Source organism: Pongo abelii, chromosome 13, assembly GCF_028885655.2.
Source record: "Pongo abelii isolate AG06213 chromosome 13, NHGRI_mPonAbe1-v2.0_pri, whole genome shotgun sequence".
Taxonomy (NCBI): Eukaryota; Metazoa; Chordata; class Mammalia; order Primates; family Hominidae; genus Pongo; species Pongo abelii.
The window spans coordinates 3,402,740-3,415,102 of record NC_071998.2 but is presented as its reverse complement, the minus strand read 5'-3'; the positions used below and the strand labels follow the sequence as shown (position 1 = coordinate 3,415,102).

The following is a 12,363-nucleotide window of genomic DNA, read 5'->3' as shown; positions in this document are numbered from 1 at the left end:
CTTTAAAAAAAAACAAATAACTCTAATTATATTTACCACTTTATTATAAAAATATAACTCACGAAGAGCCAAATGGAAGAGAAGTCTAGGGCAAGGAACAGTTGTGGGTGAAGGTAATCCTGGAAATAGCTATATTCAAAGAAATTCCCCCATTCTTTGTATTCTCAAAGAACAGCTGAGTGAAGAGAAACGTGCTTCCCATTATGACTTTGAGGATGCTCCCCGCTGTTTTTTTAACCTATCACAAAGATGGACACAGATTGCAAATTCCTATTTTTAAAAATGAACAATCATTCAGTAATTTAGTCTTCAGTGGTCAAAACAAAGTACTCGTTACAAAAATTTTGCTTGTTTCTCTTCTTCCAACCAGCCCGTGAACTTTGACTCACCCACAGCCTCAGCAAACCTACAACCCTTATTTATACATACTCTTCCTAAGAACAGGCTGACTTCAAGGTGAAACGTTACCTTATCTGGGATCAGATTTTGCTACCCTCCATCCTGTGCTTCCCTTCCTATCTTCTTTGTTAACTTGTTTTCTCCTCCCTATGAAATAAAGCCCTTTTCCACCTAATCTTTGAGATCCTCAAAGATCTAATCATTTGTACTTTTTCTTTCTTGCAATACTTCTTTTTTTTTTTTCTATATCCATATTTTTATTTTTTTTTTTGTTTTTTTTTCTTTTATTATTATTATTATTATTATTATACTTTAGGTTTTATGGTACATGTGCGCAATGTGCAGGTAAGTTACATATGTATACATGTGCCATGCTGGTGCACTGCACCCACCAACTCGTCATCTAGCATTAGGTATATCTCCCAATGCTATCCCTCCCCCCTCCCCCCACCCCACAACAGTCCCCAGAGTGTGATGTTCCCCTTCCTGTGTCCATGTGTTCTCATTGTTCAATTCCCACCTATGAGTGAGAATATGCGGTGTTTGGTTTTTTGTTCTTGCGATAGTTTACTGAGAATGATGATTTCCAATTTCATCCATGTCCCTACAAAGGACGTGAACTCATCATTTTTTATGGCTGCATAGTATTCCATGGTGTATATGTGCCACATTTTCTTAATCCAGTCTATCATTGTTGGACATTTGGGTTGGTTCCAAGTCTTTGCTATTGTGAATAATGCGGCAATAAACATACGTGTGCATGTGTCTTTATAGCAGCATGATTTATAGTCCTTTGGGTATATACCCAGTAATGGGATGGCTGGGTCGAATGGAATTTCTAGTTCTAGATCCCTGAGGAATTGCCACACTGACTTCCACAATGGTTGAACTAGTTTACAGTCCCACCAACAGTGTAAAAGTGTTCCTATTTCTCCACATCCTCTCCAGCACCTGTTGTTTCCTGACTTTTTAATGATTGCCATTCTAACTGGTGTGAGATGGTATCTCATTGTGGTTTTGATTTGCATTTCTCTGATGGCCAGTGATGGTGAGCATTTTTTCATGTGTTTTTTGGCTGCATAAATGTCTTCTTTTGAGAAGTGTCTGTTCATGTCCTTCGCCCACTTTTTGATGGGGTTGTTTGTTTTTTTCTTGTAAATTTGTTGGAGTTCATTGTAGATTCTGGATATTAGCCCTTTGTCAGATGAGTAGGTTGCGAAAATGTTCTCCCATTTTGTAGGTTGCCTGTTCACTCTGATGGTAGTTTCCTTTGCTGTGCAGAAGCTCTTTAGTTTAATTAGATCCCATTTGTCAATTTTGGCTTCTGTTGCCATTGCTTTTGGTGTTTTAGACATGAAGTCCTTGCCCATGCCTATGTCCTGAATGGTAATGCCTAGGTTTTCTTCTAGGGGTTTTATGGTTTTAGGTCTAACATTTAAGTCTTTAATCCATCTTGAATTGATTTTTGTATAAGGTGTAAGGAAGGGATCCAGTTTCAGCTTTCTACATATGGCTAGCCAGTTTTCCCAGCACCATTTATTAAATAGGGAATCCTTTCCCCATTTCTTGTTTTTGTCAGGTTTGTCAAAGATCAGATACTTGTAGATATGTGGCATTATTTCTGAGGGCTCTGTTCTGTTCCATTGATCTATATCTCTGTTTTGGTACCAGTACCATGCTGTTTTGGTTACTGTAGCCTTGTAGTATAGTTTGAAGTCAGGTAGTGTGATGCCTCCAGCTTTGTTCTTTTGGCTTAGGATTGACTTGGAGATGCGGGCTCTTTTTTTTTTCCATATGAACTTTAAAGTAGTTTTTTCCAATTCTGAGAAGAAAGTCATTGGTAGCTTGATGGGGATGGCATTGAATCTGTAAATTACCTTGGGAAGGATGGCCATTTTCATGATATTGATTCTTCCTACCCATGAGCATGGAATGTTCTTCCATTTGTTTGTATCCTCTTTTATTTCCTTGAGCAGTGGTTTGTAGTTCTCCCTGAAGAGGTCTTTCACATCCCTTGTAAGTTGGATTCCTCGGTATTTTATTCTCTTTGAAGCAATTGTGAATGGGAGTTCACTCATGATTTGGCTCTCTGTTTGTCTGTTATTGATGTATAAGAATGCTTGTGATTTTTGCACGTTGATTTTGTATCCTGAGACTTTGCTGAAATTGCTTATCAGCTTAAGGAGATTTTGGGCTGAGACAATGGGGTTTTCTAGATATACTATCATGTCATCTGCAAACAGGGACAATTTGATTTCCTCTTTTCCTAATTGAATACCCTTGATTTCCTTCTCCTGCCTAATTGCCCTGGCCAGAACTTCCAACACTATGTTGAATAGAAGTGGTGAGAGAGGGCATCCCTGTCTTGTGCCAGTTTTCAAAGGGAATGCTTCCAGTTTTTGCCCATTCAGTATGATATTGGCTGTGGGTTTGTCATAAATAGCTCTTATTATTTTGAGATACGTCCCATCAATTCCTAATTTATTGAGAGTTTTTAGCATGAAGGGTTGTTGAATTTTGTCAAAGGCCTTTTCTGCATCTATTGAGAGGACACAGACAAACAAAAAGACAGCAGTAACCTCTGCAGACTTAAATGTCCCTGTCTGACAGCTGTGAGGAGAGCAGTGGTTCTCCCAGCACGCAGCTGGAGATCTGAGAACGGGCTGACTGCCTCCTCAAGTGGGTCCCTGACCCCTGACCCCCGAGCAGCCTAACTGGGAGGCACCCCCCAGCAGGGGCAGACTGACACCTCACACGGCCGGCCAGGTACTCCAACAGACCTGCAGCTGAGGGTTCTGTCTGTTAGAAGGAAAACTAACAGAAAGGACATCCACACCAAAAACCCATCTGTACATCACCGTCATCAAAGACCAAAAGTAGATAAAACCACAAAGATGGGGAAAAAACAGAGCAGAAAAACTGGAAACTCTAAAAACCAGAGTACCTCTCCTCCTCCAAAGGAACGCAGTTCCTCACCAGCAACGGAACAAAGCTGGACAGAGAATGACTTTGACGAGCTGAGAGAAGAAGGCTTCAGACGATCAAATTACTCCGAGCTACGGGAGGATATTCAAACCAAAGGCAAAGAAGTTGAAAACTTTGAAAAAAATTTAGAAGAATCTTTCTTGCAATACTTCTTAGGTAACTTCTTAGACCAAATCTAGAAACAGTCTCAGGACAATAACAATTCCATTCTAGAAAGAATCTCCCAATATTTCTTCTATCTCAACCTCAACTGCATCTGCCTGTGAACTTCCAGCTTACCAAGGCTCTATATCTTCTGGCAGTGACAAAGGCTCCTTCCATGGTTGGTGTGAGCAGGCTTGGACACCTGCAGGGCAGACACCCAGGGACAATCAACTGGGCCTTCAGTGGTCCCCTTTTGCCGGATCAAGGTGGGCCTTAGCTTTTAGTCAATGGTCTAAGACCTCTACTTACCAGTTAGAGTCATTCAGTTAGTTTTCAATTTAAAAAATACTTCATGTTTGAAGAATCCAGCAAAAATTATTCAAATCTAAGGTATAAAAGAGAGGAAATTACGGCCGAGCATGGTGACTCATGCCTGTAATCCCTGCATTTTGGGTGGCCGAGGCGGGCAGATGACATGAGGTCAGGAGTTTGAGACCAGCCTGACCAACATGAAGAAACCCCGTCTCTACTAAAAATACAAAATTAGCCGGGTGTGGTGGTGTATGCCTGTAATCCCAGCTACTCGGGAGGCCGAGGCAGGAGAATCGCTTCACCGGGAAGTGGAGTTCGCAGTGAGCCGAGGTCGTGCCATTGCACTCCAGCCTGGGCAACAAGAGTGAAACTACATGTAAAAAATAAAATAAAATAAAAAAGAACATTATAAGGGGCTTACATCTTATAACTCATCAAGAAAAGCCAAAGTGTCTATCCCTTTCAGAAAATAAACATGTAATTTAATTATGTTCATGACAAATCATTTGGGTAAACAATTAATCATATGTGAACACTTCCACGGGGTGCGAAGTCTCAGCTCCTAAAACTTAGCATTACCTTCAGACACCCAGATGGCAGCATATGGAACAGAGATATTCACTTGCACAAGTTCTCTGTTTTGAAAAAAAGAATAACTGATGGGATAAATTTATGTAATTTGACAATTAATCTACCTCACTTGCTTGTGGATATGTATTCATTTCCTACCACTGTAGTGGAAGAGAGACTATCCCTGTCTTTACACCTGGTAGTATTTCCAAGAGAAAGCTGTGAGATTCTGCTTCAAATCACCTCTCAAACAAATAAAAAACTGACCTGGAAAATGTGCTACACTCATTCTGCTGAAGAAATTGGTAAGTAATAATTTTTAGCAAATGAAATATATTACTACTTAATTGTATTCAAAATCCACCAACTTAATGTTTTTATAAATATTTTCATACCTTTGAAGCTCCACTGACAAAACATAATTTACAGTTAATGAAAAAGTGAAGTTAAAATAAATACGATAATATTTTCAAAGTGACAAAATTAGAAGGTGACAATGCCAATTGAAACACAGACATATCTGACCCAAGGGTCAAGTCAAGCCATTCTATGACTTGGGATATTTTCCCTGCTCCTATCTTGTTCAGTGAAGTGGGTCATGAGCGTCCCACCAGGAGCCGCTACGCTGTGCTCCACTGTGTCTGTGAGGGGCATTTTACTTTGCGGGTTTTTGCACTGCCTCACTGGGTTGGGTTTCTTTGTCTTTTGAAATATTTTCTCTCCCTTCACCAATCTGAGAACATTTTTTCCTCAGTATCAGCATGCAGTTGCCTGGACTGCAATGTGTCTCTAAGGAATGGAAACTAACCGTTGGGGTAAGAAAATCTTAATGTCCTAAGGGGTTTGCTTTTAGCGCAAGGGTATACCTGGAGATTCCTTCCAGGTACAGTGCATCCAACCACTCCACAGAGAGACTGCATTCCCATACCTTGGGCTGTTCCCTGAGAGGAGATGACACAAGGGATGCTATTTACTAGACACTTTAAGAGTCATGGCCACCGTTGGCATCTTGGGGAATCCTCAAACAGTTTTGAAACTCAAAACCAAAAAATAACAGGATGGCTGAGGATGTATTGCACTGTGAAGTTTCCGAAATGAAACCTGAACCCAAAGACATTCTGATGGGGTGTCTGTGCCAAGGGAATATTAAAGAAAGGGGCACAAGGTTTTCTTTTTGTTTCTTTTTCTTTTTTTTTTCTTTTACTGTGGAGCATCAGGGGATTATTATCTGCTTTCATCTCCTGTAAAATGTCTACAAATGAAAAATTTTTTTTAAGTGTCATCGACTGCTTTTTGAAAAAATGAAGAATTAAACTAGTGTGTCTAAAATGTACAATTAAGAAGAGTTGATAATGTTGTGAGTTACACAATTTAGTTAATGTTGGTGAGTGTCAGGAAAGAACTGGAAATTTAAAATATGACTGCAAGCCAGAGTTAGGCTAGGGTAACAGGGTGGTAGATTTGAGGCCCTGTTTGCCACACATTTGGAAAATGCATGAGAAAACTAATTCTCTTTTGGAGTATTAAAACAACTAAAAAAACAGGCCATTGCATTGAGGTGGCTCTAGTGTCCTGAAGTTCTTACTGGAGAGACAGGCAAAGACCTCCCTAGATCCAAAAAGCTGCCCATTCTTCTCCTGCTGTGCACCTGATTAGATACTTTCCACTCCAGTACCCATGATTGGATAGAGTTCAATTCCCCATCCCGCCCCCTCAGGCCATGAGTGACATATATGATTTGACACTGGATTGAATAAAGCAAGAATTATAGGTTTTTCCTGGATCCTTTTCCGGCAGGACTTCTTCCATGCACTGGACCCTGGCCCTGCCTGTAAAATACTTGCATTTACATTTGTGTGTAAGATTATTTTTATTTATGAATAATATATATGTGTTATTCATACATGGAAACAATATAATGACAATTATTTTAAAATTTCAGATTTTTTACTTTCCTGGCACATCCAGGCTTTAGAGCAGGCAGCCTGAGATTTCAAAAATGAGGCAATTCTCTAGGAAATAATAAGTGAGGCACATGTGTATTTTAAATATTCTAGTAGCTACATTTTAGTAAATACACCAGGCATGCTTGCCTGTGCCTGTAGGTCGAACTGTTAGGGAGACTGTTGTAGGAGGATCACTTGAGGCCAGGAGTTTGAGACCAGCCCAGGCAACATAGAGAAAGCCATCTCTACAAAAAAAAAAGAAAAAAAATTGAAAAATTAGCCAGTCATGGTGGTGCATGCCTTCGGTCCCAGCTACTGAGAAGGCTGGAGCTGGAAGATCGCTTGAGCCTGGGAGGTCAAGGCTGCAATGAGCCGTGATCACCACTGCACTTCAGCCTTATTGACAGAGCAAAACCCTGTCTCAAGAAACTGATCTCTGGAAAGGCATTTTCATTTTCTTCAATGTAGCCAAACATCTAAGTATGTGTTGAAGCCATCCTTTAATTTTTAACAGGGCAAGAATGTTTTCTAAGACGGTGAACTCCAGATTTTCGATGTGGCAAATCCTGAAGCGTACATGGATATCTCTCACAGCTAAAGTATCCCTCACCCCTACCCAGTGCTTCTTACCCCTGGCGCTAGAGAATCACCTGCGGGGAGGAAAACTTTCAAAATCCCTTAAACCCAAGTTGTAACCGATCAATTAAATCAGAATCCTTGCAGTTGGATCTGAAAAAAATACGGTTTAAAGTTGTGCAGGTGATTACAATGTGTAGGCAACCCACAAAACCATGGGTTTAACCAGCAACCTTTGTTAGAAATGATTTCTCAAATGAATGTAAAAACGTTTGCTGCTGAATTATGACCTTTCCATTTTACTTGCTTTTCCTGCGAAGTAGATTTTGCAGACCCAGGCAGTGCTGCTTGCTCTGTTCTTGATTCACCGAGTGCCGTGTGTGCTCAGTGCATCCTGTGCACTGGTCACTGTGCTGTGTGCCCTGGCCTGGGTGAGCATCATTCTTCGGGGAGAACCTTGCTGAAAACAAAGCTGCATTCCAAAAAGTTACAACCATGCTACTTACCGTGTTGAGGTTAAAATTAAAAGACCTCGGGGACTCTTCCAAAAGTTAAAACATAAATAAATAACTTGGAACATTAATATACACCTGATGATGTCCTGAGTGAACATGCCCCACTTTAAAACAAAACAAAACATTACTATTATTCTAAGATATTAATTTAGGGTTGTTATGCAAATATGTACAATTTAAATTTTTATTGATATATAACATGCGTACCGCAATATAGGCACAAAACGTTTATGGAATGCTTGAGGAGTTATTACAAAATATATACACTTGTGTATCTAAGAATCAGATTTGTTCATGCCCTTGACACTTTCTCCTTCCAAAAGGTAACCAATACCTTAAGAGATAAGTGCAGATAAACTTTGTCATTTTGTACAAGTGTTTTATTACAGAACATTAAAAACGTATACACGAGACAAAAAAAGTATAACAGACCAGTCACCCAGCTTTAACAGCTACTAGTCATGTGTCATTTTTGTGTCACTTATACTTCCAGCCATTCCCCCAACAATTTCATTTTTTTTAGGCTTTTTGGATAAAATGTATATTCATTGCAAGGTACAATGTGAACTGTAAATAATAGAGAGGTGGGGTTTCACCATGTTGGCCAGGCTGACCTTGAACTCCTCACCTCAGGTGATCCAACCTCAGGTGATCCAACCGCTTCAGCTTCCCAAAGTGCTGAGATTACAGGCATGAGCCAATATACTCGGCCTGAGAATTCATATTTCTAACGAAGTACAAATCCATAGGTCACATGACAACTGCAATATCTATCTACAGTAGATACAGTTTGATGAATAAAATGAAAGGCAATTGACCTAAGGTGAAAAAAAAACAAAACAAAAAACAATCAAAGCATGGGTATTACGTGCTATCTGTAGGAGCATTTGGTTAAGAATAACAAACAAACCAATTTTATCGTTTTAATAACCGAAATTGTCAAAATTTCTAGTTTTTCTTTCATAGAAATGCTCTCTGCAAGAAAAAGATTTCATATATTGAGAGCAAAAATGGCAACCATTTGCAAGTAAATGTCTTAGGAAATTAAGTAGCAGATACCAACCTCATGACCTTCAGATAGTTACCCCAAACTCAATCATTTACATAGCAAGTTCAGACAATTTTCATAGCTTCCTATTAAAATTATATTTCAATGCTCTTACAAATTGTGACTGTGTTCACATAAAATTCACTAACTAATATTTTGTATATGACATATGATAAATTCCACTTCAAGTCACCTTACATTTATTTAATTTTATTAGGCAGTGTCTGTCTACCTCCCAGTAATACTTGGGGATTCTCCCATTTGCACAGACATCATAGCTGGGGAAACAGGGATTCAAAAGATCCAGGCTGTTCCCTACATATTTTTACTCCTCAGACATCAGTTCATCAGTCAATCAAGTCAGGTGAGAGTGGAGGCCATGTATTCCTTATTCTTGGGCACTGTCCTCCAAGGAGGAAGAGGCCAGGAGGTCCTGTTAGAGGATGCACTCTGAGAGGCCGGGCTCCCTAAGGTGTGAGGGTTCTAACCAGCAGGTGTAGACTTTTCAGGAGTGAGGAATGAGGCAGGCATTCCAAACCTGGAGCTTCATCACCTTTTGTTTCATCTGAAGACAATTCTGAGGGGCTGTTTTGGAACGTGTCTGGAAGGTGAACATTGAAGAAGAGTGGGCTTTGATGTGACTCAGACAAGATCTTTCATGGGGAGGCAGGAATTTAATGCCCAGAATCTGGGTTGGTGTCTTTGAGGTCAGTGGGTTGCCTTTTTGTATCCAAGTCCATTGTTACTAGGTTGGAGGCTGGAGATTCTAAATGGCTTCCAGACCGCCTCTCTGATTCTCTTTTGGAGATGGGGTCTGAAAAAGACAATGTCAGTATTTTTGGGAAATTCTGGAAAGTCTGTTTGGAAACCTGTCAAGACCTCTTGCCTAGTGCCTAAATTCTCAATGTGCAGCTCTAGCCATGTAGATATTTGGGAGGTACAGAGCTGGGTTTGCATTTATATCAGCAAAACCTATGGCAGAGCTGAAGAAGTAATCAGGACAAAGTGTCTTGGTCGCAGGCCAGAGAACATCTTAAAAGCAAACTTCTAGCCTGCTGACTCTTGGCAATGAGTGTTGGGTCCTGGCCAAAGTGCCTTGAATGCAGCATGAAGCCAATCCATAAATCCAACTTCTAATGGAGAAATGTTAATATTTTTTCAGTTTGAATCAATCAGGGTGAAATTACCATGCTATTGGTTTGTTTACTTTTTATTATTTCATATAAAATCTAAGACAAAATACATTAAACGCTTATTGACATATGTATTTATTCTTCACCTGGCTATAACATTTGCCTAATTTTAAACTTTCTTCTATTATGTAGGTTTCAACTTATTTTATTGTAAGATATTGTTAAATCTAATACAGGAATTGTCACCTTTACATGTAATTTTATTTTATTTCATATATTTCCTATTCGCTTTCTACATTTAAATTATGGATTATTTCATCATATAAAAAGCTTCATTTCTATTTTAAAAATAATTCTTTGGGTTTTTTTGGTCTTGTAATTTCCATATTACATAGTAATGAGATAAACATTAATGTTTCCCGGGTATTTAAATTTTAGATAATTACTCATTGTATCCATGTGAAATTTGTTTTTACTGCGTGTGTGGGTTGCAGAACTGTTTTCTCTTCTGATTTGTCTTTACTGTGACCTCCTCAGAACTCATACCTCTTGTAGTTGGAAGATTGCAGTTTAGAATTCCAATAAATGGGGCAAATTCAACAATAACATAATACAAATGAGTTTGAAAGGAGGACATGTCTTCAAAGCATACACAACATGGGCCTACATATGTATACCAATAATAATTTATAAGTTACAGTTTGGATGGAAAGTAAAAGTACAGAAAATTTGTTAAAGTAAATTAAAACGGAGATCATGTCTCAATAATCTCTGAGCAGACAAAGTTAGTTAGGTCTCATAAGTGATCTCGATCTTGCTTGATTTGCAAATAAAAGCAAAACAAATTATTTCTTGTAGCTGCATATTTAAAAAAGAGAAATGAAGCTCAACCAATCAGGAATAGCCAACAACCTTATATAAATAGAAACTGTCCAACAAGGTAAACAGACAAACAGAAAACAATAAAAAAGTTGTGCTACCACCAATTAAATGATTTATTTGTTTCTACATTTTTCCAATAAATACTTGCTTCTTACACAGTCAGTGAAGCACTAAATATCTTTTGGTCTGATATTGTATAATTTATCAATTGGTCTTTCTCAAATAAACATTTTACAATTTCATTGTGTCTCAAATTACTTTTTAGCAGAATAAAATAAACTGGAATAAATATTACTAAAATATGTACAGAATATGAGAAAAAACATAGAAAGCTTATGAAATATATGAAAGTAGACGTAAGCAAAGAGACAGTTTGTATCATATTCTTAGGCAGAAAAACTCAATATTGTCAACATCAATTGTCCTTAAGGTTATTTATAAATTCAATTTTGTTCCTATACAGATACCATTAAATATTGGAAGTACACGTTACTATAAAATATTATGTAGATGAAAACACAAATAAGAATAGACAAGAAAACTCTGAAAAAAAATTAAAACAAGACTGGCAAGTCCTGTGAAAAATCTTGATTGATTAAAAAACTCATAGGTCACTGAAACTAAAAATTCAGAAATAGACCAAAGTGCCTAAGAAAGTGTCATAGGGCATCCGGGCTGCTATAACAAAATGCCTTAGACTGGGTACAGGACAAACAACAGAAATGTATTTTTCACAGTTATAGAGGCTGGAAATGCAAGATCAAGGCAGCAGCAAATTTAGTATATGGTGAGAGCCCTGTTCCCCATAGATGGTACCATCTTGCAAACGGAACAAGGGCATTCCCTTCAACTTCCTTTGAAAGAGCAGTGATTCCATTCATGAAGACGAAGAACTCTTCGCTTCACCACTTCCCCAAGGCCACATGCCTAAAATTATCCACATATGAATTTGAATGGCAACATAGACATTCAGGCCATAGCAACAAAACTACGTGGAGGATGGCATCATTAATACTTGAGGTGTAAAAATGTGATGTTCTTATCACAAAGGAAATAAATGATTTATTCTTCATGACATATAACAAAATAAAGGTCCAAAGAAAATTTTTTTATAAAGAAAATCTATATGCTAAAAAACTAAGTGTTCATAAGTTTAACCCTACAGGTTGCATCACGATATTCAAGGTTTCCGGGGATGAGCAAGGCTCCGGAATTTCCTCATGTGACATTTTCATGGAAGTTGCTCATGCTGTTATTCAATTTGAAAGTAGATAATATTGTTTGTTTCTGTTCCAATGTTTACTAAATTCAAAATAATATAGGGCTCTTTACGCATAATTCTCAAACAATCATTCAGTCAAAGGTGCTTTGCTGAGGAAGAGCAGAGATACGTCCACACACGTATGATGTTTCTCAAATAGAGGGCTTCTCCCTGTGCTGGAGCCACCTATGTTGCACATGATCAATGGCTTTCCCAAGCAAGCATTTCTCTGCAGCCCTACCACAGACTTAACCCTGAAAATCTGACTCAGAAGGTGACGGATGAACACCCACTCTCGCTTTCTAATCTAATGGATCCTCTCCTAATAATCCCTTCCAGGGATCTGGGATCTTTCCTGGATTCATCTGCCACACACATCTAGGCTCAAAAATTTGGACAGAAGCTTTTATCCTCACTGGTCCTCCTGCCCTGTCCTACCAGCTTCTCTAGAAGTATGCTTCTCTAATTGCTCCTGAGAGACCCCATCGAAGGGTAAATCTCCCTGTGCCAATATAATTGATATCATAAAGTGAGAAGAGAAATAGGTGAGTCCAGCTATGCTAGAAGCTGTGTCTAGGGTTCCTTACCTGAT

General features: G+C 38.6%; 1 long non-coding RNA gene across 1 annotated transcript; it reads left to right on the top strand.

Annotated features, from left to right (window-relative positions):
- The first annotated feature begins 4,722 nt into the window (after window positions 1-4,722).
- Window positions 4,723-10,476, top strand: LOC129055015 (uncharacterized). Its single transcript, XR_008519701.2, has 2 exons — window positions 4,723-5,225; window positions 6,871-10,476. It is a non-coding gene; the product is annotated as an uncharacterized LOC129055015 (long non-coding RNA).
- The last annotated feature ends 1,887 nt before the right edge of the window (window positions 10,477-12,363 follow it).